The sequence below is a fragment of the Giraffa tippelskirchi genome, chromosome 11, assembly GCF_054371585.1.
Source record: "Giraffa tippelskirchi isolate mGirTip1 chromosome 11, T2T-mGirTip1v1.2.pri, whole genome shotgun sequence".
Taxonomy (NCBI): Eukaryota; Metazoa; Chordata; class Mammalia; order Artiodactyla; family Giraffidae; genus Giraffa; species Giraffa tippelskirchi.
The window spans coordinates 19,287,024-19,314,792 of record NC_137285.1 but is presented as its reverse complement, the minus strand read 5'-3'; the positions used below and the strand labels follow the sequence as shown (position 1 = coordinate 19,314,792).

General features: G+C 41.3%; 1 protein-coding gene across 7 annotated transcripts in view; it reads left to right on the top strand.

Annotated features, from left to right (window-relative positions):
• Positions 1-18,218: 18,218 nt before the first annotated feature.
• CLIP1 (CAP-Gly domain containing linker protein 1) overlaps positions 18,219-27,769 on the top strand; it is a 118,104-nt gene continuing 108,553 nt past the window's right edge. For all 7 annotated transcript variants that reach the window (XR_014068526.1, XM_081540147.1, XM_081540145.1 and 4 more), the window contains exon 1: positions 18,219-18,323. The gene's annotated coding sequence lies outside the window, so the exon portion shown is untranslated. The remainder of the gene's footprint in view (positions 18,324-27,769) is intronic.

Below are 27,769 nucleotides of genomic sequence, written 5' to 3'. Positions count from 1 at the left end.
CAGTCGTGTGGGACTCTTTGCGACCCCTTGGACTGTAGCACGGCAGGCCTCCCTGTCCATCACCAGCTCCCAGAGTCTACTCAAGCTCATGTCCATTGAGTCAGTGATGCCATCTAACCATCTCATCCTCTGTTGTCCCATTCTCCTCCCACCTTCAATCTTTCCCAGCATCAGGGTCTTTTCCAATGAGTCAGTTCTTTGCATCAGGTAGCTAAAGTATTGGAGTTTCAGCTTCAGCATCAGTCCTTCCAAAGAATATTCAGGACTGACTTCCTTTAGGATGGACTGGTTGGATCTCCTTGCAGTCCAAGGGACAATCAAGAGTCTTCTCCAACACCACAATTCAAAAGCATTAATTCTTCTGTACTCAGCTTTCTTTATAGTCCAACTCTCATATCCATATATGACTACTGGAAAAACCATTGCTTTGACTAGACAGACCTTTGTTGACAAAGTAATGTCTCTGCTTTTTAATATGCTGTCTAGGTTGGTCATAACTTTTCTTCCAAGAAGCAAGCGTCTTTTAATTTCATGGCTGCAGTCACCATCTACAGTGATTTTGGAGCCCCCCAAAATATAATTTATTTATAAATTTTATGTACTAATTATCCAATTTAGTTGAATTTTAATTCTTAACTTTCAGGAGTTCTCTGGCAGTCCAGTGATTAGGACTTAGTGTTTTCACTGTGATGGCCCAGATTCAGTCCTTGGTTGGGGAACTAAGATCCCACAGGCCGTGCAGTGCAGCCAAAAATAAATTGATTAATTAATAAATAATAAACAAACAACACATTCTTTAACTTTTGCTGATTTTATCTCCAGCATCTGCTTTCTGGGCATTTTACATCTAACTCTGACTTTTATTGATATGTAAAACTGAGACTTGGCTAATAATTTAGTAATGTTACATTAAAGATTGTGTATCAATTACCTATTGCTGTGTAACATGATCTCAAAACTTAGTGACTTAAAACATCAACATTTCATTATTCTGTATTCATGATTCTGTAGGTTGAGTGGGTGGTTCTGCTCATCTTAATGAAGTTCATTCAGGTGCTACATTCAGTTTGTGGCTTGACTGGAGACAGAGGGCCTGAGATACTTTACTCCCATTGCTGGGCACTTGGTATTTGTTGTCAGCTGGACCCCTCTTTCCATTCAGTTGTCTGGAATGAGTTCATTTACTTATAGCAGAAGCATTCCAGGAAGGCAGAAGCAGATGCTGCAAGGTCTCTTGAGGCCTACACTGTGATGTTCACACAATGTCACTTTTACCAAATTCTATTGCAAGTTGGAAAGACCAGCTCAGATTCAAAGGATGGGAAAAAAGATCCCACCTTTTGGGACTTCCCTGGCGGTCCAGTGGTTAAGACTCTGCACTTCCACTGTAGGGGGTTGTGGGTTCAATCCCTGATCTAGGAACTAAGATTCCACATGCCATGTGGCCAAAATATTTTTAAAAGTAAAAAAAATCCCATCTCTTGAGGAGATGATCCATAAAACATTGTGGCTATTTTAAAAAATCTACTACCATATATATTTCAAGCAAAGTATTGTAAGTCACTTCAGTTCTTTAACTGAGAATTCTCATGTATCACATTAACACTTAGTGCAATCTGTTCAGTCTAGAAAGTATGAATGATAATATGCTTTAAAATGGTTTTGAAACGCATCTATTTTGGAAATTGAGATTAAAAACAAGTAACTTCCAGAATAGGAAAAAAATTAAGTGGAATAAGATAGTGTTTAAAATCAGAAACCACTGGGATAACAATGTCAAATGGTAATACTAACAAGCCACCCTAATTTTAGTACACTAAATTTTGAAAACATTCTACCCTTATCCATTTGGCTAGCAAAAATAGATTACTCAAGGAATTGTTTGTCTTATGACTGGCCCAAAGTACCACATCCAAGTTTAAAGTCATATATTTTGTGTCACATGAATGACATGAGACATTTGTTTGATAAAATTTCAAGTTGATACAAATTGAATCCTATTCAAATGAAAAAGATAGCAAATGGCATAAATATTTGTGCGGCACCTACCCTATGCATTATACTTTTCTGAGACCTCTTTTTTCCTTTTTAAAAATATTTTGTTGATGTGAACCATTTTAAAAATCTTTATTGAACTTGTTACAATATTGCTTCTGTTTTATGTTTTGGCTGTGAGGCATGTGGGATGTAAGCTCCCCAACCAGGGATAAGACCCACATCCCTTGCACTGGAAGGCAAAGTCTTAACCTCTGGACTGCCAGGGTAGTCCATTCTGAGACATCTTTATGCAGAGGAGAATAAGGCCTCTAGTCCTGGGAGAAAAGAGAAAGCACATGATTAACTACTACTGCGGCAGAACACAATAAACATCAGATGCTGACCATGAAGTATGACTGAAAGTTCAGAGTGGCTGAGAATGCTGCCATCTAATCAGAATATGTTAGACTAGTCAAATAGAGATGAGAAATCCAAGAGTAACTTTGAGAAAAGATGATATTTCTTGAAGCCATAATACAGTGAAAAGGATGCTTATTGAAATTAATGACTTTAATAATTAGACTTGGTTCTTAGATAACAGCTTAGAGGTGCTAGGCTATGTTCCTGGGAAAGACACACAACTAGTACCAGAATTAGAGTCAGTTTAGCTTATATTTGAAGATGTTACCACTGGCATTACCTAGTTGAATGTGATCCAGGAGCTCAGAAGGTGTCCTTATCTGGAAATAGGGTTCTTGCAGTTATATTTAGTTAAGATGAGGTCATTCTGGAGGAGGGTGAGCCTTTTATACAATATGACTGATGTCCTTAATGAGGAAAATTTGGACACAAAGAGACACATCTTCTGGGTGAAGATGGAGGTAGAGACTGGAATGATGCATCTACAAGCCAAGTAATGCCAGCAAATACCAGAAGCAGGAGAGAGGCATGGGACAGACAGGTTTTCCCTTGGAGTACCCAGAAGGAATTAACCTTGCTGACTTCCTCCGCCAGAAATGTGAGACAATGACAGTTGTTTAAGCCATTCAGTTCCTAGTACTTTTTAAGGTGATCTCAGGAAATTCATAATGCCCAGTTAGCTAATTAGTATGCTTCTGTACCTCCATTATCAGGGACACAGGACCCTCTTTTCTTGGTGCTCTGTCAGTTACAACAAGTGGTTTTCCCCCTTGGTGTCAACATAACAATGCCAGCTCCAGCCATCACATCTGTATTCCAGTGAGCAGGAAGGAAAAAAGAAAGGGAAGAGTTTGCCTTCTACCTTTAAGGATACTTCCCAGATGTTGCACATGTTACTTCAGCTTGGCCAGACTTAGTCTCAGGGCCACATTTAGAAACAACCTTCATTCTGTATGTCCATGTGCTGGAAAATTCAAATGCAGAAAAAAGGAAGATTTTTTTTTTTCCAATTGGCAGAGGCAGGCATCTAATAGTCTCCACCATAGCCTTTGAAAACCAAAGCAGTGTAGTACGTGTGGTAAATGCAATACTCAATTTACCCATTGCAGTATGTTCAGAATGGACAGATGTATGTTGCTGCTGCTAAGTTGCTTCAGTCGTGTCCGACTCTGCGCGACCCCATAGACGGCAGCCCACCAGGCTCCGCCGTCCCTGGGATTCTCCAGGCAAGAATACTGGAGTGGGTTGCCATTTCCTTCTCCAGTGCATGAAAGTGAAAAGTGAAAGCAAAGTCGCTCAGTCGTGTCCGACTCTTAGCAACCCCATGGACTGCAGCCTACCAGGCTCCTCCATCCATGGGATTTTCCAGGCAAGAGTACTGGAGTGGGGTGCCATTGCCTTCTCCGAGATGTATGTTAGTTGGGCCAAATTAGAGGCAAGGAGATGCAAGCTAGAGGACGTGTGTGTGTGTGTGTGTGTGTGTGTGTGTGTGTGTGTGTGTGTGTGTGTGTGTGTGTGTGTGTGTGTGTGTGTGTGTTCTTAGAAAGCCACATGAAACCATGAATAAGGAAATGTGTATTATCCATTGCTCTGGTAACCATCTTACCAGAGGAGGAAGAGACTTACCAGCCTTAGGACGAGACTCTTCCTGCCAAGGGCAAGGAAAAAGAAAAGTTTGTGGGTTCTTGAAAAAGCTGAGTTGCTGAATCACTGCTAAGTCACTTCAGTCATGTCCGACTCTGTGCAACCCCATAGACGGCAGCCCACCAGGCTCCGCCATCCCTGGGATTCTCCAGGCAAGAACACTGGAGTGGGTTGCCATTTTCTTCTCCAGTGCATCAAAGTGAAAAGTGGAAGTGAAGTCGCTCAGTCATGTCTGACTCTGCGCGACCCCATAGACTGCAGCCTACCGGGCTCCTCCATCCGTGGGATTTTCCAGGCAAGAGTACTGGAGTGGGTTGCCATTACCTTCTCCATTGCTGAATCAACCAGACCTGAAATTCAACCCTGCTTCACACTTCCATTTTGCAAAGGAACAGATTTCCTTATTGTTTGAGCTAGATTGAGTTAGGCTAGGTGCTAAAATCAATGCTGTTACAATGTAAGAGTTTTGAACAGAATAGGAACCTCTGCATCTGACTGGCCACTCCCGATATAAGCGCCCTTATCTTCTTTTAGCTTTGGGAATTTCACCAGGGACTCAAATAGCTTTATCTGACAGGAAGCTATGCATGGTGATTTCCAGGTAGTTTTGATTGCCTGTCTTTGATGGAGTAATATTAATTTTGCATTCAGAAAAGGTTCAACTATGGGAGCACAGGCATTCTCAGACATTGCTGGTGGAGCTGTAAATTGATTCATTCTTTTTTGGAGGGCAACCTAAAAATGAAATTTAAATGTACATATTTTAGATTAAATAGTTATAATCTAAGAATTAATCCTGCAAGTATATGTCTATAATACAAAATATACAATGTACAAGATTGTTTAATGAAGCAGTGCATGTAGTAGCAAATACTAAAAATAACCTAAACATCTATTGATAGGAGTCTCATTAAATCATAGGGCACTCATGATCCTGTAATAATTGAAAAAAATGAGGAATTCTGCATCTTCTGACATGGAAAGAGAGTTGTCTCCCAAATATATGTGTTAACTAAACTGTATGTGTGAGCATATATGCATGTTAATATATATTTATATGTAAGTTAATATATATAACATGTATTATGTAATATATGTTAACTTTTATATAGTACCCATAAACATTAACTAAGTTACATGTATATAATTTTATAATGTTAATAAGATTAAACAATTTTGATTTCCTGCCTCACATCATACCCAAAAATCTATCCCAGGAGAATAAAGTCTTAGTGTGAAAAGCAAAACTTAAATTCATGTATTTATTTTTGGCTGTGCAGGGTCTTAGTTGCTGTGCAAATTTTTTTCTCTAGTGCAGCGCGTGGGGGCTACTCTCTAGTTCTGGTGCAAGGGCTTCTCATTGCAGTGGCCTCTCGTTGCAGAGCACGGGCTCTAGGGGGCTCAGTAGTTGCGGCACATGGCCTTAGTGCTTGTGGCTCCCAGGCTCAGTAGCTGTGGCACATAGGCTTAGTTGGTCCAAGGCATGTGGGATTCTCCTGGGTCAGGGATCAAACCCATGTCTCCTGCATTGGCAAGCAGATTCTTTACCATCAGGGAAGCCCTTAACATTTTTTTTATAAGAAAATATAGCTTCCTGGCTCAGATAATAGAGAATCTGCCTGCAATGCAGGATACCCAGGTTCGATCCCTGGGTTGGGAAGATTCCCTGGACATGACAGGCTACAGTCCATGGGGTCGCAAAGAGTAGGACACGACTGAGTGACTAAGCATGAGCATAGCAGAATACTTTGTGACCAAGAGTTTAAAAACATTTGTTCATTGAAAAGCAGCATTTTCAGGGACTTCCCTGGTGGTCCCGTGGCTAAGACTCCATGCTCCCAAAGTAGGGGTCCCAGGTTCTATGCCTGATCAGGGGACTAGATTTCACATGCTCCAACTGTTAGGTTGGTGCAAAAGTAATTGCGGTTTTGCAATGTTGAACTTTGATGTTTGATATTGGAATACATTCTTAAATAAATGTGGTTATGTTATACATCATTTTAATGTGCATTTCCCACTTTATTTTTTTGCTAATGAGTTATTACTTGCTGTTTATTTTATATTTATTTTAGACTATAGAAATGATGTTAGACAAAAAGCAAATTTGAGCAATTTTTTTGAGTTCAAAATGGATCATAAAGCAGTGGAGACAACTTGCAACAGCAATGACACATTTGGCCCAGGAACTGCTAATGAATAAACAGTGCAGTGGTGGTTCAAGAAGTTTTGAAAAGGAGACAAGAACCTTGAAGATGAGGAGGGTAGTGGCCGGCCATTGGAAATTGACAGCAACCAATTGAGAGCAATCGTCAAAGCTGATCCTCTTACAAATGCATGAGAAATTGCTGAATAACTCAACATTGACTGTTCTACCATAGTGTCATGTGGCATTTGAAGCAAATTGGAAAGGTGAAAAGGCTTGATACGTGGGTGCCTCATGAGCTGACTGCAAATCAAAAAAATCGTCACTTCAAAGTGTCATCTTCTCTTATTCTATGCAACAACGAACCATTTCTTGATTGGATTGTGAAGTGTGATGAAAAGTAGATTTTATATGAAAACCAGCAATGACCAGCTCAGTGGCTGGACTGAGAAGAAGCTCCAAAGTACTTCCCAAAGCCAAACTTTCACCAAAAAAATGTCATAATCACTGCTTGGTGGTCTCCTGCCTGTCTGATCCACTACAGTGTTCTGAATCCCTGCAAAACCATTACATCTGATAAGTATGCTCAGCAAATCAATGAGATGCACCAAAAACTGCAATGCCTGCAGCCAGCGTTGGTCAACAGAATAAGCCCAATTTTTCTCCACAACAATGTTGAACTGCAACCAACACTTCAAAAGTTGAACAAATTGTGCTACAACTTTTGCCTCATCTGTCATACTCAGTGGACCTCTCGCCAACAGACTGCCACTTCTTCAAGCATCTTGACAACTTTTAGCAGGGAAAATAACTTCCACAACCAGCACGATGCAGAAACCTGGGCTTGGAAAGCAGCTTTCCAAGAGTTCGTCAAATCCTGAAGCATGGATTTTTATGCCACAGGAATAAACAAACTAATTTCTTGTTGGCAAAAATATGTTGATTGTAATGGTTCCTATTTTGATTAATAAAAATGTTTGAGCGTAGTTATAATGGTTTAAAAGTTATGGTCTGAAACCGCAATTACTTTTTTATCAACTTAATAAGAACCCTCATGCTGTAACTAAGACTGGGTGCAGCCAAATAAATAAACATTAAAAAAAATAAAATAAAAGCAGCATTTTCAAAAAGTGAAAAAAATAGACCACAGATTCAGAAAAGAATATATATATACATATATACAAACATATATATCCAGAATATATAAAGAACCTCTGTAATCAAATTAAAAAATTAAAGACAATCCAATAGAATAATGGTAACAGATATAAAGCGGTAATCCACACAGGAAGATATATTGAATGGCTACAGGAAAAGATTTGGAGAAGGAAATGGCAACCCACTCCAGTATTCTTGTCTGGAGAATTCCATGGACAGAGTCTGGCAGGTCATGGGGTTGCAAAGAGTTGAACACGACTAAGCTACTAACACACAGGAAAAGATTGCCAGCAATTTCACCTGATTCAACCTGACAGTTGCCAAGAGTCTGCTGAAAAGCACAGTCATCAATTTTAGAGGAAGGCCTATGAACTCTTTGAATTTCAGCCTTCAGTTACTCCAGTAGCCTTGAGCTTTTAACTTACATGGTCTCAGTTCTTTAATCTGTGAAATGGAGATAATAATACTCTACCTCCTGTTCTCACAAGGACACAGTATTATAGCAAGTAATTAGCCTGTGCTACTCAGATGCAGAGATCTAAAGCAGGGCATTATTGTTTGTTCTTATGCTGGTTGTATTTATAGCTGGAAGACATGGAAAATATAACTGGCTGGCTTTCTTGGGAGGTAGTTTTCTAATGCAGCTTTTTTTTAAGATTTTTTTTTTTTTTTTGATGTGGACCATTTTTAAAGTCTTTATTGAATTTGTTACAATATCATTTCTGTTTTATGTTTTGGATTTTTTGGTCTGGAGGAATGTGGGATCTTAGCTCCCCATCTAGGGACCCAGCCCACGCCCCCTGCATTGGTAGTTAATGTCTTAACCACTGGACTGCCAGGGAATCCCTCTAATGCAGCTTTTTACAGGCATGAGTAGTAAAAGTGGAAAGTAAAACGTGTCTGTCGGGAAGAGATTGTACCTTTTCCTCTTGAGCAGTACAACTTGAACATCTTCATTTGCTCTGTTTTCTTTCTTTCTTTTTTTTTTTTGGCTCTGTTTTCTGAAGGAGATATCATATGTGAATAAATTCACTTAGATAAAATTGGCCTAATGACTCTGTGCATTTAGGTTTAAAGCCTGTGTGTGTGTGTGTGTGCTTGTGTGTCTTTTGTTGTTGTTACTGCTGCTCATGTTTTTAATTTTACTGCCAGACCAGAAGCACTGTATACAGATTATATAATGGGGAAAAAAAACAAACTAATTTCCTTTCACACTTAAGCTCCTTGAAATAAACAGGGGGAGGAGAATTAACATCAGCAGCTTGAAGCCTTGCTCCATAATGACAAAAGGAACATTCTAAACTAAAATTAACTTTAGCACCAAAGATGCCAATTTTTGCTTTTATGGTTTTCACGTAGTTACAAAGTGAAAACACACTATGGTACAACACATAGGAAACTAACTTCAGATACCAGAAAGATTCTATGAGCTTTAGGGCTTGGTGGACATACAGGGAAAATGGATGTGAGGTGATAAGTTGTAACATCAGCTTATGGTTTTTGAGAGAGTAATGATAATTTAGCCCAAGCTTTCCAGATGGTGCTCGTGGTAAAGAACCCACCTGTCATTACAGAAGACATAAGAGACACAGGTTCGGTCCCTGGGTTGGGAAAATCGCCTGGAGAAGGAAATGGCAACCCACTCCAGTATTCTTGCCTGGGAAATCCCATGGACAGAGGAGCCTGGCACGTTATACAGTCTACGGGGTCGCAAAGGGCTGGACATGACTGAAGCAACTTAGCACACAATAATAATTTAAGAAATAAAAGAGGTTTTTAATAAGCTTGTTGAATTATGGAATCTTTTCTGGAGGATAACAACATGAGAGTCACTACCACGCAATTATCATCCTTAACATTTTGGGAAGGTTGATGAAATGCTCTAACCATTTGACTGGTGAGATGATTATTCCAATACAGCAGTTGCTCTTACGATAGCTTTGAACTGGAACACTTAAGTCCTAGAAGGGGAAGTGGACGTTTTTACTTCTTGCTGCCTAGGATCCAAATGACATTCCAATTTGGGGAAACTGGGGGTAGATTCTGAGTGATTACGAAGTGGGTACTTTGGGGGGTATAGGGCAATCTAGGGGTGGGGGAGTGGGAGGTACAAACTTTTGAATGTAACAGGCTCACAGGGAATATAGTCAGTATTTTGTAATAACTTTAAATGGAAAGTAACCTTTAAAATTGTATAAAAAGAAAAAATCATTTTAAAAATGAATAATTTTTGGCTGATTCATGTTGAGGTTTGATAGAAAACAACAAAACTCTATAAAGCAATGATCCTTCAATTAAAAAATAAATAAATTTTTAAAAAATGAATAATTTATATGCTTGGCATTAGTGTTTAACCTGAGATCAATCTAGGTATGCAGAAAGTTAAATAAAAATATGATAAACTACCTTATCTGGCAAAGTCCAGAATAATGAGATGAATTGTATGTGAAAATTCTACTTGTGCTTGTATTCATATATGGAACATACATTACTTATATGGATTACATACATTACTTGCGTGGATTACATACATTACCCATGTGGATTACATACATTACTTATATATGGACTATATACATTACAGAGCATGCAAGTGTCATCTGAGGACTCTTCACTAAGGAAAAACTCCTATAACTAACTTTTGGTTTCCCCTGAGCCCATGTCTACACTGCAGCCAGATTCAGGACTACAGGGCTTTCCCTTAAAAGCAAATTCAAATTCATAAAAATATACATTTTCTTAAAAAAATGGAGTAAAACACAGTTACACATAGCATATAATAACGATAAAAATCTCCACCAGCCACTTCTGTTTTCTTCATAAAGTTCTTTTCAAACAAGTCCATTAGTCCTCAAATATTTATTTTCTCATTCTAAGCAGCTCTATTTTTGTTCTTCTTAAATATTTGCCCCAGATAAACAGTTCTCTTTCTAGGAGAGGAATTCTGTCCTTTCAATCTTTCTGCTCCGACACTTTGGCCTGCTGGATTTTGTCTCCATGTTCACTACCTCAGGATGGCAACATAGCTGCTTCAGCTCCAGATAGCACATCTGTGTCTGTCTCCATCCATCGGAGAAGCAAAAGTTTTCCCAGAAGCACCTCTAGCCTAATTTGCTAGGAAAAGTGTAACTGAACATTAATTGTTGGGCATGTTGCCATGTCAGATATAACTGGGGTTTGTCAAGTCACAAGAGGGGAGAGGATCTCAGGTGGGCAATCAACGACGTCCGCCACAGCTGAGTTCTTTGAGGGGAGCAGTCCTGGTTCTGTGTCCGAGTGTTTGCTTGGAGTCTGTTCCTAACATATGCTCTTTCTTGGCTTGGTCAGGACTCGGAGCCTTCTCCTGCTGACTCAGCAGTCCCCTCCTGTTACTGGCACAACTGGCACCTCTGAGTCTCTGCCACAGTGGGTCCCAGAACAGCCACAGAAAGCTCCCAATCAGCCATTCATGCCTAAGGGAGGCCCAGAAGTGCAAACTGGACCTTCGCTATGCCTGACCTTGCTGTCCATCTTCTTAACAACGCTGGCATAGAACTACCACCCTGCCTAAGGGTTTTCTTCAAGACTCTCAAATGTGGAGTAGAGACAAACAGCCTTGCTCTGGGGGTCACCCCCCCACTTCTCTTCCCCAGATCTCAGCCTGTGGATCTGCCTTCCTCATTTGTTCTTTCTGATCTTTTCCCCCATCAGCTCCCAAGCATGGAAGTACAGCATTCTCTATTTCTTTGATATCATATTCTCTTTCTTTCTGATCTCTTCACATGTAATAAAAGTAATACTCAGAAAGACACACATACCCATACAGACGGTGAGGCATGAAATCAGTTAATTTAGTATTAATGACTTAAATAAACTAGTTAATTTAGTACTTTTTGTTTGAAATCAGTTAAAAACTAGTATTTTGGGGATGTAAGAATGAGGAGCATACTAAATCTGCTTATCTATTTATTTATTTAATTTTAGCTGTACTAGGTCTTCGTTGCTGTGAGAAGGCTTTCTGTAGTTGAGGTGTAAGGGTTTCTTGTTGGAGTGGCTTCTCTTTTTGGGCAGCACAGAGTCTAGAGCACAGGCTCATTAGTTCTGGCACAGACTTGGTTGCTCCAAGGGATGTGGAATCTTCCCTGACCAGGGATCAAACCCGTGTCCCCTGCATTGGCAGGCAGATCCCCAACCACTGGACCACGAGGGAAGCCCAAATCTGGCTGTTTGGTTTGAGCCTTTCCTTCTACAAGGTGTCTAAACGAGATTTAGTCATTTTACTGGAATACAAGCACTGGCAGTGGCTGACAATTCCTGGTACTCATTTCCTTAATTTATAGTTCAAATTTAATTTCGGTCTCTTTTGCACAATTGGACTTTTTCAATCTAACACAGTTGTGATTGAATGCTAAGAAAGAGGCTCAATTTGTAAAATAATAGAATATTAGAGTTGGGAAGGACTTTAATCCTTCCAATTAAAAAATCTCTTTTCTAAAACCTCCCACCTACTTGGTTTTCGTATATTCTCTACTTGTCTTTTTGAATCTTTATTACTTTCATTTATTTATGTATTTTTATTGAGATACTATTCACATAAGATAAAATTAATCATTAAAAATATTTATTTATTTGGCTGCACTGGGTCTTAGTTTCAACATGTGAGATCTAGTTCCCTGACTAGCAATTGAACCCAGACCCCCTGCATTAGGAGCTCAGAGTCTCAGCCCCTGGACCACCAGGGAAGTCCCCCAAATTAATCATTTTAAAGTATAAAATTCAGTAGCATTTAGTATGCCACAACTGCTTCTATCTAGTTCCAGACATTTTTTTCCACCCCAAAAGGAGATATAAACCCATTAAACAAACAGTTGATTCCAACTTGCCTCTCCCCTACTAACCTCCCACTAATCTATTTTCTGTCTCTATGGCTTTAGATATTTATGGCTATCGCATATAAATATCCTTTCTGGATATATCATATAAATGGAGTCAGACAATATGTGACCTCTTGTGTCTGGCTTCTTTCTCTCAGCATAATGTTTTCAATGTTCACCCAGGTTGTAGCATGTTGTTGTTCAGTTGCTAAGTCATGTCCGACTCTGTGCACACCTAGCCTCCCTATCTCTCACTATCTCCCAGAGTTTGTCCAAGATCATGTCCATTGAGTTGGTGATGCTATCCAACCATCTCATTCTCAGCTGCCCTAGTCTCCTTTTGCCTTCAATCTTTCATGTAGCATGTATCAGTACTTCATTCTTTTTGACTGAGTAATACTTCATTGTCCATATATATCACAATTTGTTTATCTTTTCATCTACTAATGGACATTTGACTTGCTTCCACCTTTTGGCTATTGTTAATAGTGTTTCTGTGAACCTGTGTGTGTATGTGTATTTGTCTGAGTCTGCTTGATATTTTTTTTTTTTTTTTTTGCTGCAGATGGAATCAACTTTTCATGTACTCAACACATATTTGTTGCATTAGATTAAAACTGCTGCATCAACCACTGATTTCACAAATGTTTTGCTTCATTGGATAAAAGTTACAGAATTTTTTAAATGTTTGTGGTAGGAACTTTATAAGTCATCTTGTTCAACCCCCTCATCGTGAAAGTACAGGCTCTCAAAGCAGTAGTCTATTTAGAAGGCCCTAAATACAGTTTACATCATCATGTGTGGTGCCCTACCGATATTGTTCTTTGTTAACTGAATGAGTATAATACGGCTTTTGTGGTCACAGATGGTTCTCCTTGAGAAGTGATCTCCGAATTTAAATTTAGCAGCTTGTCATGCTTTCATTGCTTTTCTTCTTAAAAAATTCCAAAAAACCACCTCCATCAGCATTGTTTGTATAAAGTAGATATGGCAGACAGTCTTAATTGGTTTCAGTGATAAAATTAATTTTCAGTCCAAAATAGTCTAAATGGTTCGTCGTGTTGTGGGATTTATTTTTTGGTTTCTTTTCTTTGAGGTTTAAGACACTGTCTTGCTCTGGATTAGTCATTTTTATTTTTTTAATATTTTTTTCTCTTTTTTTGATGTGAACTATTTTAAAGTTTTTATTGAATTTGTTACAATATTACTTCTGTTTTATGTTTTGGTTTTCTGACTACAAGGCATGTGGGATCTTAGCTCCCCAACCAAGGATCGAACTTGCCTGCCTTGGAAGGAGACGTCTTGACCACTGGACAGTCAAGGAAGTCCCTGGATTAGTTATTTTTTGATTAAATGAACCAGCACCTTGGGCTTCCATGGTGGCTCAGATGGTAAAGAATCCTCCTGCAATTGCGGTGGTTCAGATGGTAAAGAATCTGCCTGCAATACAGAAGACCTGGGATCAATCCTTAGGTCAGGAAGATCCCTTGGAGAAGGGAATGGCTACCCACTTCAGTATTCTTGCCTGGAGAATTCCATGGACAGAGGACCCTGGTGGGCAGGAACAAGACTGAGTGTCTTTCACCTTGGGACTTCCCAGGTGGTGCTAGTGATAAAGAGCCCACCTGCCAATGCAGGAGAGGTAAGATCCGCAGGTTTGATCTTTGGGTCAGGAAGATCCCCTGGAGGAGGGAATGGCAATTCCCTCCAGTATTTTTGCCTGGAAAATCTCATGGACAGAGGAGCCTGGAGGGTACAGTCCATAGGGCTGCAAAGAGTTGAACACGACTGAAGCTACTTAGCACGTAGTACTTTTGCAAGGAAATATTAATATTTCTTTAAACACCAAGGTTAAACATTTTTCTTGTATTGGACACTGTAAATCTTTCAATTTTTAGCAACTGAATGAAATTGTCAGGGAGTATGGTCTGGTGCATTATATACACTCTGAACATAAAACCAGTGAAATTCATGGAACAGTGATTATCCCACCTTGACTTAGTAAACTACAGAGCAGTAAAAGTCAAGGTTGAAGGGTAGGGACTTAATCTTCACAGCTGTGCTCCCCTAATACCTGGAACAGTGCCTGGACACAGTAGGAGGTCAGTAAATATTTGATGGATGAGTGAATGAAATTAATTTGACTCTGGTTTTTGAAACAATGCTAATAAAAGTAGATGTGATTTAAAAAATAGCATAGTGAAAATGAATTCCTGTGTCTTCTTTATAAACATTGTTTTAATTATGGACTATCTCTTAGGAGTTACACTTACAAATTTTTATTGAGGTATAAGTGACATATAATATTAATTTCAAGTATAAAAATGATTCAATATTTGCATATATTATGAAATGATCACCATAATAAGGCTAGTTAACATCTGTCACCAGACACAGTTGCAAAAAAAACTTTTTTTCCTTGTGATGAAGACTTTCAAGATTTACTCTCTTAGCAACTTTTAAATATGCAGCATAGTATTACTAACTGTAGTCACCATATTGTATGTTATATCTTCATGACTTATATTTATTTTATAACAGAAGAATTTACATTTTTAATTCATATCTGTTACAGTTCAGGAACTTAAAAAAAGAAAAAGGAAAAAAAGAAAGAAAAAAATTTACTTTTAATTAAGAGTATTCTTGTTTGACAGCTTTTGTTTCATTTTCCACTTTAAAAGCTATATAAATCCTCACATCTTTCAGAAATTTACAAAGTACTCTCCAACCACTATTTTATATTGAGTATTGTTTCTGAATGGCGATAAGAACTATTGGTGTCTTAGTGAACTATTTAAAATAGATAGTAATGAATGAATTTAGAACCATTGTTTATAGTAATTTTCTCTGGATGTATGGGATTATAACTGTTTTGTTTTCTTCAGTTTACTTGTTTTAATTTAAATAATGAACACCTATTGTTCTTTAAAAAAATAAAGACAAAATACTGGAAAAATGTCCCTAGTAACATAGCACCTGAAGTCTTACACTAAATCCTTTAAGAAACCAAACTAGTATGAACCAAGTATATTCTGGGGATGCAGCTAGAGCAATGAACCAACAATCCTTGCTCCCTTGCAAGTTACATGCTAGGAGGGGTGGAGTAGGACAGGTAATAAACAAATAAACCTGCTCTACAGAAGAAAGCTGTCAGAGAAAGAGTGAATCTAAAGAGCTGTATAGAAAGAAAGTGTGGACACGCATCACTTTGCAGAGAATGTTCTCTATTCATTTGTTTGAGGACCTTATATTCTTAAATCCATTTGTTTGATGACCTTAAATACTTAAAAAAAAAAAAGAAATCAAAGTAATGCATGCACATTTTAAAAAATAAAGGGCATCAGGGTTTTTAATGAAAGGTAACATTGTTCTGCAAATCCCCCCCAACTCTGTTCCACAGACACCATTAATTTTTGTCTTCAGTTCTTCAGGCAGTAACTTCCGTGTATATAAAAGTATACTTATATTGCTATTTATTTAGCATCTATAGACATTATCTATTGACTTTGTGTTATGACTAAAGTGCTACTACCTCTTTCCCTCCACACAGGTCTACCACTATTTGTGGTTATTCTTATGGGATAATTTAATGATATGTGCTTAGTCACTCAGTCGTGTCCTACTCTTTTTGACCCCATGGATGGTAGCCCGCCAGGCTCCTCTGTCCATGGGGAGTCTCCAGGCAGGAATAGTGGAGTGGGTTGCCATGCCCTCCTCCAGGGGATCTTCCCAATCCAGGAATCGAACCCAGGTTTCCAGCATAGCAGGTGGATTCTTTACTGTCTGAGCCACCAGAGAAGCCCTAATGATATGAGTAAACCTTTATTTTTTTTTACCCCAAAAAGGTTTTTAATGATTTCCCCACTTGGTAAAATGAAGATCTGGGAGCTCCTACTGGCTTTCAACTTCTGCCATTTCCCTCCATCTTCTAAACTCTTGTCAATTGAGTTCTAATAATTTTACAGCAGACATACATTAAAAAAACTCAGTGGCTAAGCTCTGAAATCTCTGAAAATGGAATGTGAATGCTTTCTATGAAATAGAATTGAGAAACTTCTTTTGTCCTAACACCAGCCAAATCATGGGACTGAACACAGTCAATGCCTAGGTTTCAAGGCTGGGACTAGGCCTTGGTCACAAAATTTAAGGGGGCACCAAAAACTCAGTAGTCAAGACAGCTACTATTTTGATGTAATACTTTAAAAACAAAAATTAACGCAAAAAAAACACAACAGTCCAGAATGAAGAAAATAAAGGCATTTAGAAATAAAGATAGGTTCAGAAGAATGAGTAGAGGAGAAAAGAGAAAAACATGTTTTGTTTTTTGCTTTCACTGTGCCATGTAGCTTGTGGGATCTAGTTCCCTGACCAGGGTTTGAACCTGCATCCCCTGAAAAGGGAGTGGTCTTAACCACTGGATGGCCAGGGAAGTCCCCTGAAATGTTTATATTTGCACCCCACAATTAACGGTGGTCTGTGCCTCTTTCTATAGCATCTATGATTACATAGGTTGTGTATTAGAGCTGAAAAACGTTCAGAGAGAGGAAGGTGTGCCTTTCAGATTAGGAATGTGTGTGTGTGTTAGTCATTCAGTTGTGTCTGATTCTTTGTGACCCCATGGACTGTAGCCCACCAGGCTTCTTTGTCCACGGAATTTTCCAGGCAACAACACTGGAGTGGGTTGCCATTACCTTCTCCAGGGGATCGAAGCATTGCAGGCAGATTCTTTACCATCTGAGTCACCCTGGAAGCCACTGCATACTATCGGGGTGCCACCACACTTTGGCTTCAAGACTTGCAAACTAATGCAATGTTGAATTAAGAGAGAATTTTTGTGTCTTTAAAGGTGGTGACTGGAGGGGAGGGGCCAGCAGATGAATTTTCTTATTTGTTCAGAACTCCATGCATTTTCAATGTAGTTTCCTTCCCCTGCTCTGTGCACGCCTGTTGGTCCAGGCAGCACCGGTGCTTTGAATAAGGGTCAGCAAAGGGGTCACCCTCCTGATTATTCCCTTCTAGCAGAGAGGAGGAGGAAGCCCCTGGCCCCCTATCCACCACTGAGTCGCTGCAAAATCCTGGGCTTCCACTGACAGCTGCAAATTCCTCTCCCAGGAGCTGCCAAGCTTCTGGGGTTGCCATGGTCCATGGGAGTAAAATGCTGGCCGCCCTCCGCTGCACCAGCCTGGAGCAGGCTGCTGATGCCTTTCCTCCAGTTCCTTTCAAAAGCTTTTAAAGGAGATCCCCGGGGGGAGGTGGGAGGACCAGGACCTTAACCAGGGCTTCAGTGCAAGCGGCTGGGGCGAAAAAAAAGAGGCTTTTCTCAAAGTAATAGAGCAAGTGTTGGGCTTCGGTCTTTCCCTGGAAGGAAAGGGAGAGCAGAGATGATCCTTCCCAAGCTTCACCTGCTGTAGGCAGCGCCTTTCAGCGTTTTCCCCAGGGATTCCTCATCCCGAGTCTTCCCTGGAGGGCGAGGAGGGCAGAAGAGGGTGCTCCTGAAACTTAGCCAGCTGTTGGCCGCTCCTCCTAGCTTGTTTCAAAGGGTTTCTCACCTTGAGGGTCTAGGGGGAAAAAAATCAGCTCTAAACCAACCGACTGTGTGATCAGGCTGAATGGATCTATCGGGTGTGACTTGCAAATTCTGGGCACACTTTGAGAAAATGGGGAATGAAGCGAGATGATGAGAAGCCCCTTAGTCCAGGCCTCATGGGTTTCCCCGGTACCTTCCTCCCCGTCCCGGTCCTCTTTGGGATCTGAGGGCGGGACGGCGGGCGCGCCGGGGGCCTGGGGGTTCTCCTCCCGGGAGCCGCGGGGGGTGCAGACAAAGAGGAGGCGGTATGTGTTGTGGGGGTGGGGGAGTTTGGGCCCGACGCGGGGTGCGGGGTGCCGGCCGCGAGGTTCGGGGCGCGGGGCCGGCAGCGGTGGGCGCGGCGGCGGAGCGCGCGGGGAGGAGCCGCCGCGGCGTCTTCTCCAGGAGGCGCGCGCCCGCCCGGCCCCGCGGCGGCGCGTCACGCTCTCCCCCGCCCGAAGCCGACAAGCCGGGAGGCGGGAGGCGGCGGCCGCGCGGCTGCTGCTGCTGCTGCAGTGGGGCAGGTGGTGGCGTCCGGCGGCGACCGAGGCGGCGGCGAGCGGTGAGTGGGGCGCGGCGCGGGCCCTCTCCCCTTCCCCATCCCCTCCTCACCTTTCCCTTCCCTCCCTGCCCACCCGGCTCGGGGCCGGGGGGACCGGGCCCGGCGTCCAGGAGGGAGGACCGAGTCCCGCGCACCGGGCCATCCCCGTGGGGCCGTGGGGGGTCCCGGGGAGATGGCCGTGGAGGCCAGGGGACCCTGGGGGTGCTCTCCCCGGAGCCGGAAAGTGGCCGGCCGTGTCAGCGCCGAGCCCGGCCTTCCCTTCCTCCGCCCGCCTCAAGATGGAGCTTGGACTCCTTGCCCCTGCGCCGCCCCAGGCGCCTCTCTCTCCCCGGAGCCCGTCTTCGATCCCCTCAGTCCTGGGGCTGCGGGCCGAACCCCCATGGGGCCGAGGCCCAGCGGGACCTGTTGCCCCGGCGGTCACCTGAGCCTTCCTCGGGCCCTTGGCAGCGGTGCCCGCGAGCCGGCATGGAGGGCACCCTGGCCGTGGCCTCCGAGGCGGGCGCCGGCCGGCGGGCTGGCCTCGCTGGCCTGGGGCCCGGCCGGCCGTGGCTTTTGTCCCCCACCCCACGCCCTCGAATGGGACCGTGATTCTTGGGGAAGGTGGACGACAAGAGGTGACAGGGATTTCCGAAATAACACCGCTGCCCCGTAACCCGAACCTTATGCCTCGTCAGGGGATTGGCTCTGGAGACAGATGACACTTGTTCAGAGGTTATTTTCAAAGCAGAGCCTCCTGATTCCGCTCCTTTGGAGGTCCTGTGCTTCAGAAATTGTGGGTTTTGCTCCGCGGAGAAACCCTGAACTCCGCTGTTGCTCCACTTCATGTGGCTTTTCCATCTGGCAGGGACCGAGCACCACCCCTTCCTCCCTTCCCAGCCCCACCTCTTTGGTATGAAGAAATTACACGTTAAGTCTATAATCTTTAGTTACCTGTTTTTCGCAAAACCTGGGCGCCAATTAACGTGTTTAAAAAGGAGGGTGGAGAAAAAAATATGCTGCTTTTTTTGGTTGTTGTTGGATTCAGCAGTCTTGCCTTCTTCCTGTTTCAGGTTAGGACAGTTACTGGCGGTAAGAGCTCAGGACTAGTGTTAACTGCTGCTGCTTTTATGGTTGTGGTTCTGGTTGGTGTTTTGTTTTTTTTTTTTCCTTTAATTATTACTGTTACCTATAGTATGTACAAGTCCAGAGACCAGGTCTGTTAGTATTTTGGGTGTAATGATAACCTTTTGCAAGAATCCTCAGGTATATGTTGCTCCTCAGCTTTGGGGCATTTTTCTCTGGAAATAGTAACATTTATTGAGGGCTTCCTGTGGTCAAGCTCTGGGCAGGTCTTTTATGTGTTTTGTGTCAATTAACCTAGCCCAATGATGGTGCTGTTTGGTGCTATTATCCCATTTTACAGAAGAGGCATAGAAAGGTCAGGAACCTTGCTCAGGGTCACATAGCTGATAAGTGGTGGTGTGGTGGTGTCAGGATTTAAGCTCTGGTATTCTGACTCCTGGTGCTTGGTAATTAAATTGGTATAGTGACTCTCCTGCAAGGAGCAAGTCTAAGTCTGGCCCTCCTTAAAGCAAAGAAAGTGGGTGATTGCTTGGCCAAAGGCTGGTCTTGAGTTTCTGAGGTTCAGAGAAAGTGGTAAGGTACAGCTTAGGCTTCTCACTAGGCCTGGTTCAAAAGGGTGAACAACAAACTGGGTGGACCCTGCGAAGGTATTCTGTCTAAAGATAAAGATCACCCATCCCTCTTTTTTTTCCCCCAACAATTGATTAAGCACTTACTTGTGCTTCAGTGAGAGAGACGTAGGCAGACCTGGTTTCTGTTCTTTATAAGTTTGGAATTTGTACTTTTTTCATTTACCTTAAAAAAATTTTTTTAACCTATTGTCAAACATTGAATCTGTCCCATCCCGTGTGATCCGTGAATGCATATGAACTTAAGCAAGTAATGTTTGACTCTTGCTTTTAAGTTCTGTCTCTGTTGGGATTCCAAACCGAAATCATGTTGTGTAAGAGGTGGCTTTGTCCTCCTGTGCTCCACAAAAAGGTAGGCATTTTTGAATTTGTCATATATTGGCTGCCTGGTGTTCTTCATTATTTACTACAGATGTATTTCTGTTCTTCCCAAAGATTGTGTGTATCTATCTCAAGGTATTTGTGTGTATGTGTGTATATGTGTATACATATATATATATATATATGGTACATATCTATATGTATATTTCAAGGACCTTGACTTTCACTTTATAGTACCCTCTTCAGAATTCTGCAGAGTCCCGTGTGCTCAGTCAATATTTATTATTCAGTTAATTGAAAATATGAGGTCCATAAGCTTCAGGATTGTTTTTTGTTTTTCAATATTTATTTATTTGGCTGTACCAGGTCTTAGTTGCAGCATGTGGGATCTGGTTCCCTGACCAGGGATCGAACCTGGGTCCCCTGCATTGGGAGCACAGACTTTTAGCCACTGGACCACCAGGGAAATCCCAGGAGTAGTTTTTTAAAAACCACCAGGGAAGTCCCAGGACTGGTTTTATAGAAAAAGACAAAACAAAACAAAACTGAAGGTAGTGTAGTAAAGTCATAGGAAGATGTCTTACTATTTGTTAACGTTAAAAGAAAACTTTATGCAGTGTTAACTAAAATGAGCCTTTCACCTTGTATAATTTTCCACTTTATCTGAATTATCAATTTCTTTCTCCTCTTCCTTGTACAAATAAAGTGGGAAGTCGATTGTTTTTCTCTAATATAAAGAATGGACACTGTTGTAATCACTGCAAACCAATAAGTTCTCTTTTTCAGTATTTTTTTGTAGTGTGTGGTAGTCTCCCCAGAGGGAGTTTGTGGGGCTGTGGTGCACCTGTACATGGGTAGTACTGAGGTCTCATTTGGAATTCACTCAGCAGGTATTTATTGAGCACCTGCTGTGTGCCGGTTGCTGTTCTGGGTGCTGGTGATACAGCAGTAAATAAAACAGAAACCCCTGTTGGAACTCCCTTCAGGTAGGGGAGGCAGACAGTAACCATGTTAATACAATTTATTGTATGTTGGAAAGTGATACATGGTAAGACTAAATACTACAAGTTTTGGGGACAAGAGGTAGGGTAACGGAAATTCTAGATAGGGTGATGAGAGGAGACCTTGCTGAGAAAATGGCTTTTAAATAGAGATCTAGATGAAGTGAGGGAATGTTGATCCCTGAGGGAAGAGCATACCGGAGGAATCAGTTGCAAGGGTCCTGAGGCAGGAGCTTGGGAGGGGCCAGATAATTTAAGGCTGTAGATAATTTAAGGTTGTAGTCCTTAAATAAGTATTAAATACATATGTATTAAAATATTAATCTATTTTTAATATTTATCTTTGTTTATTTACATATTTGTCTGTGCTAGGTCTTTGTTGCAGAATGTGGGATCTAGTTGGCTCACCAGGTATTGAACCAGGCCCCTGTCCTGCATTGGAAGCTTTGGAGTCTTAGCCACTGGACCGCTCGGGAAGTCCCTAAAATATTTTAAAATAGTGAAAGATAAAGAATTTTGTGCCATGATACTAGTGATTTTGTTGAAGAAAAAGTTGAAGATGGGGGAAGTAAGGCTTAAAGAATTTCACTAACTTGCCTTAAAGGCCACACAGCCAGTGAATAGAGAGCTAGAAATTGAACCTCAGTTTATATTATTTTAAGCAATGCACAGACTGTATTGGCAATGAAACCTTAAGTAAGTGGCTGGCAGAAAGGCCAGATCGGTACTTGATGTTCAGACTTGCTGTTAAGACTATACTTTCCTGTTTGTATGCAGGATTTTTGCTCAGCCCTGGGAGACCTTGTAATTGACATTTGCATATATTGCGTTTTCCTGGAATTATGCTCCTGGCAGCAAGGCCTTCCTTTTTAGTCTTAAAAGATTCATGATTCAAAATCTGTTTGATATAAGCCTTTAAGTGTCTTCAATCTTAATTGGAAGGCAATGACGGTATTAGTCTCAATATAAATTTTTTAGATAACTGTTTAGGGAGGTTCTAAACTAATATAGCATCTTATATATGTATTTTAATATACATAATGTATGTTTCCCATGTAGATGGAGCTCAAGGAATCCATATGCTTTAAATCAGCACTTGAGTTACAATGCACTTCTAAGGGAAAACATATTGACTGATGGTACTGTACAAGAATTTCAAGAGTGACCTCTTCAGATTTCAAATCGGGAACAGAAGAGCCTTTTTTTTTTTTTTTCTTTTTCCGGTGGGTTGGCAGACTGTAATTAACCAACCTTGAATTTGGCTAGGACATCTGGGTTAATATCCTGGCTTTGGCACCAAGTACCAAGGAATCTTGGCCACATTTAGTAAAGAGCTTTTTTTTTTTTTCAGATCTCCATCTGGCACTTACAGAAAGACAGATTCCACTAGCACTAACTCAATGGGTGGGTCTGTTTTTTTGATTGTCTGTCTTATGGTGGTTCAGCAACGCAATCTTGAAAGTAGTCTTGCAAAATCTTAGAAAAGTAGTAATCCTATTACAGAATCCCTGTTGGGAACCCTTTCCTATATCTCTTTCCCTGGGGAAGTATACTCTCATCTGCCTCTTCTTAGGAATCCTAATGAGACTACAGACAGGCATTTTGCTGCCCTAATGTTTTATATAAGCATAAGGTCTAATATACTTCTGACTTGAATTAAATAGCTTGGTATTTGTATTCTCCTTTGCTTACTTATGTCTAAGTATAGCTTGGATTAGATCCCAGTTTTAACTCTGCCCATTTTTTACACTTAAAATTGCCAAGTGCTTGTTTTACTGTATCTTTTCTGAAGTTAAGGGCCTGAAGATCCAGATGTTCAGGACGTGCAGATCATCCAAAATTTGGGTTTGATGTAAAACGGAAGGCAACTTTAATAGATTCCCCCCCCTCACCCCCTGGTTCTACAGATCCCTAGTCAAGTAGAACACTAAAATATTTGGCATACTTTTTTTCCCTGTCTTCTCAGGAAAGATGAGATATTAGGGAAATTTTCTTTAAAATATTTCAGTCAAATCTTTTGATCTCCTACCTTCTTTCTTTATCTGGTTTCCTCCATAGAATGATTTCTTACTGGAGACATTACTTTCTAGTAACTTAAGGCAGGAAGGAAGGTACATAGACTCTACTTTTCCAGACTATAGAAAAATAAACTTTATAGGCAGGGTAATTTTATTTTATTTTTTACAGCTTAAGTGAAAGAAAACTTTTTGTCACTAAATGTTTTTTCACACATGGGTGACTGAAAAAAGTGTATTGCTGATTTCTATTGTAAGGCATATGTGGCTTGCTTGAGTTTCGACATTGAGAATCTAGAATCAGTCAAATTTAGATTTTTTAGAAAAAAATATAGTGAAATGATGACTTTTTTGAGGTTCTAGGGTTTATTTTCGCCTTGCATACCAGTTTTACAAGGACCTTTGCATTTTAATAATATATACTAGTCATCCTATAATATGTGGTTTCAGTGCATAATATATAAAACACACATATTAAAAGACAGAGAAAAAAGCCAATTATCCATAATCCTACTGCCCAGAGAAGATTATTTCAGTGATTTGGAGTACATCCTTCTAATCTTTTTCTTTATACTGAAAAAACGTCTTTATGGCTGGGTCTGTATTTACATATACATATATATATATTTTTTAAATATTTTTATTTATTTAGTTTTGGCTGTGCTGGGTCTTGGTTGCTGTGCGGGCAACTCTCTAGTTGTGGTGCACAGGCTTCTCTTGTTGTGGAGCACAGGCTCTAGGGTGCATGGGCTCAGTGGTTGCAGCTCCCTGGGCTCTAGAGCACAGGCTCATTAGTTGTGACACAGGAGCTAAATTGCTCCTCTGCATGTGGGATCTTCCTGGATCAGGGATCGAACCCGAGTCTCCTGCATTGACAGGCAAATTCTTTACCACTGAACCACCAGGGAAGCCCTGTATTTCTGTTTTGACATAATTAAAAGTGTAATATTTTCACAGGAAATATTCTCAACGCACCAGCATGGGGGGAATCAGGACTACTTTTAAGTTTGAGGAACTTCCCTGGTGGTCCAGTGGTTAAGAATCCACCTTCCAATGCAGGGGATGAGGGTTCTGGCCCTGGTTGGGAAACTAAAATCCCACAAGCCTCATAGTGCCAAATTACTTAGCTATATGCATGCTTTTATATTGGTATAAAGCACTTGCTTTCTCCAGTGAAGTTTGAACCTTGGGAATAAAGATTTAAGGAAAAAAAAAAGTAAGTTTGCGGTCCTGAATTTGCTTCAGCCCCAGTTCCGTGAATCTTGTGAAGTTGGACTAGTTGCTTGACTTATAGTCTCTCATTCTGTAGAGTGGGGATAACACCTGCCCTGTGCACCTGATGGGGTTGCTGTCTTAATGTGGGGATTTGGTGATGATAATAGTGCTAAGGGAGTCACTGGCTCTTTCAAATATCAAAGAGGCCCAGGAAGACAGAGGAAAGACCAGTCCTGTATCACTGATTGACTGTGATTCACCTGGCATATTTTGCAAATGGCTTGATTTATTATACTAAAGCTTTTCAGATGAATGTGACCAATAGAAAGTGTCCTGTGGGGTAGGAAAAACCCCAGAAATGCTTATTTATCAAACATCTCTTGAGAGCTGTGAGGACTCTGTGCTGGGTACAAGCAGCTATCTCACCAGGTGAGGCAGCTAACAGTGGGCCAGTTAGAGGCTAAAGCGGAGGCATGCTGGGGCCGTGGAAGACAGTCCGTTTCACACAGCTTGTTGTTGTTTGGTTCCTAAATCATGTCCAACTCTTTTGTGACTCCATGGACTGTAGCCTGCCAGGCTCCTCTGTCCATGGGATTTTTCTGTGTGTGTGTGTGTGAGAGGATTAAGGAAGCTTCCAACCAGTCAGTCCTTAAGGAAATCAACCCTGAATATTCGTTGGAATGACTGATGCTGAAGCTCCAATACTTTGGCCACCTGATGTGAAGAACTGACTCATTGGAAAAGACCCTCATGCTGGGAAATATTGAGGGCAGGAGGAGAAGGGGGCGACAGGTTGAGATGGTTGGATGGCTTCTTTGATTCAATGGACACGAGTTTGAGCAAACTCTGGGAGATAGTGAAGGACAGAGAAGCCTGGCGTGCTGCAGTCCGTGGGGTTGCAAAGAATTGGACACGACTGAGTGAGTGAACAGTAACAACAAAATGGGAAGTAGCTCTTTTGTTTGGCGTTGATGGAGATGGTGGGTCTCCAGGCAGGGATGGGTTAGAGAAGACATTCTAGGCTGGAATGGATTGAGCAAAGGCATAAAGGGTATCCTGCTGAGATCATAGCAGATAGATAGTCTACTGCTCTGTACTTTGAGGGCAGGTAATAGGAAATAAAACTAAGACGTTTGGATTTGTATCAAGGAGAGGCTTCCCTGTTCTGAGCAGGAGTCCCTTTTACTGGTCTGTAGGTCCATGGGGTAGAAATGAGGCAGACACGACTGAGCACAACACACAGCATTTTTGTAATCATTAAGATTTTTTTTGCAAGTCTTTCGTATGATGATTGCTCAAAACTATCTGGTTGTAGGTGGTAAATAGGAAAACTTCTGGGTATTTGTTGTTGTTCAGTCGCTCAGTCATGTCTGACTCTTTGAGACCCCATGGACTGTAGCACTCCAGGCTTCCCTGTCCATCACCAACTCCCGGAGCTTGCTCAAACTCAAGTCCATTGAATCGGTGATGCCATCCAACCATCTCATCCTCTGCCGTCCTCTTCTCCTGCCTTCAATCTTTCCCAGCATCAGGGTCTTTTCCAGTGAGTCAGTTCTTCGAATCAGGTGGCCAAAGTATTGGAGCTTCAGCTTCAGCAATGAATATTCAGGGTTGATTTTCCTTAGGATTGACTGGTTTGATCTCCTTGCAGCCCTAGGGACTCTCAAGAGTCTTCTCCAGCAGCCAATCCCGGCTCTGTTATTACTTTGTCACTTTATGTTAATGCTTTCTGAAAGATCTGGTTCAAACTGATAACCTCTGGAACTTATTAGTTTTCTCATCTCTGAACTGGGGATAAAAGGAATTTCAAATAGTCGTCATGACGATTAAATGAATTAGTATCTGTAAAACAGTATCAGAACCCTTCTCTCCCCTTTGATCCCTTGTGTCTTCCCGCATGCCCATTCCTAAAGGAAGCTGGGGTTCAGCACCTCCGTTTTCTTCTCTCATGTAAGTCGAATGGGGGAAAAACCACTTCTACTAGTCTGGGAAATGAAAACCTTATTTCCTGCCATGTATAGAAAATTACTTTTAGTTGGAGTGCCTTGCCACTGTCTAAGGGCACATTTTTAGACAACAGCTTGCACTGACGAACTTTAATTTATGAGGAGCTAAGTATTTCGCATGGCTGGTAGGAACTCGTGCTTCTCATGTCAGAACTTGTGCCTTGCCAAACCTCAGGCTCTTTTGTATGTTTGTCAGGTTTATTTCCCACTGTTTAACTAAAAGGAGTTTCTCTGTAAGATCTGGTAGAACTTGCTGTGTGTCTATGTGAAAGATTACCTACAAAGGTAAAAAATAACCAACAATGAAGTTGGGTTATTAAAATCCAAATGAAACCAATTCCTGGTTTCCATTGACAACATCAGGGGTGATGGTACGGGAAAACTGTCTTAGGGCCTTCTGAATAAATTTGAAATAGCCGAGTATCCTTCAAGATTGTGCAAACTGAAATTTGGTTATTTTTTCCATTCCCTCTAAAGACCTACAACTATTTTTTTTTTCCTTTGGCTTGTGGGATCTTAGTTCCCTGGCCAGGGATTGAAGCCGGGCCCCCATCAGTGAAAGTGTTGAGTCGTAACCACTGAACTGCCTGGGAATTCCCAGCCTGCAACTATTAAAATTGCTCATTTGCAAAGTAAAAGCAAGAAGGTTTTTATAAAGAAGCAAAAAAACAAAACAGTGAGGAAGTCATTGATTCTTCTGTTCTCTGTGTGCCCTTTTCCTGTTCAGAACAAACATTTGGTGAGCGTTTGCATTTGGAATGGGCCACATGTGACTGTTGAAGGGCAAGTGAAAAGTATGCCAATTTTGATTCCTTTGTGAAGGCTGGAAAAGGAAATGAGTTTTAACTTGCCTCGAGATTGACTTACTCATCTCATTGCTGCTGTTTATAACAGACCAGAAAGCTTTTATTCATCTGCATAGATGAAGGTCAAGAGTCTTTAAACTGGAGACTGGGGTTTAAGTCCTAGACCGTTAAGTAACTGTGACCTTGACAAGTGGTTTCACTTTTTAGAATTAGTTTCCTCCGTGGTAAAATGAGGAAGTTGAACTAGATTGCAGGTCTCTTCTAATTCTAAAATTTTATGATGCTATATTAAGCACATTTGCTCCTTTTTACACATTAGTATAATTGACTGCTGCCGACCTATTAAGTAAGTTCTTCTGGGAGATACTAACCAGGCCTAGTCATTTCAGTT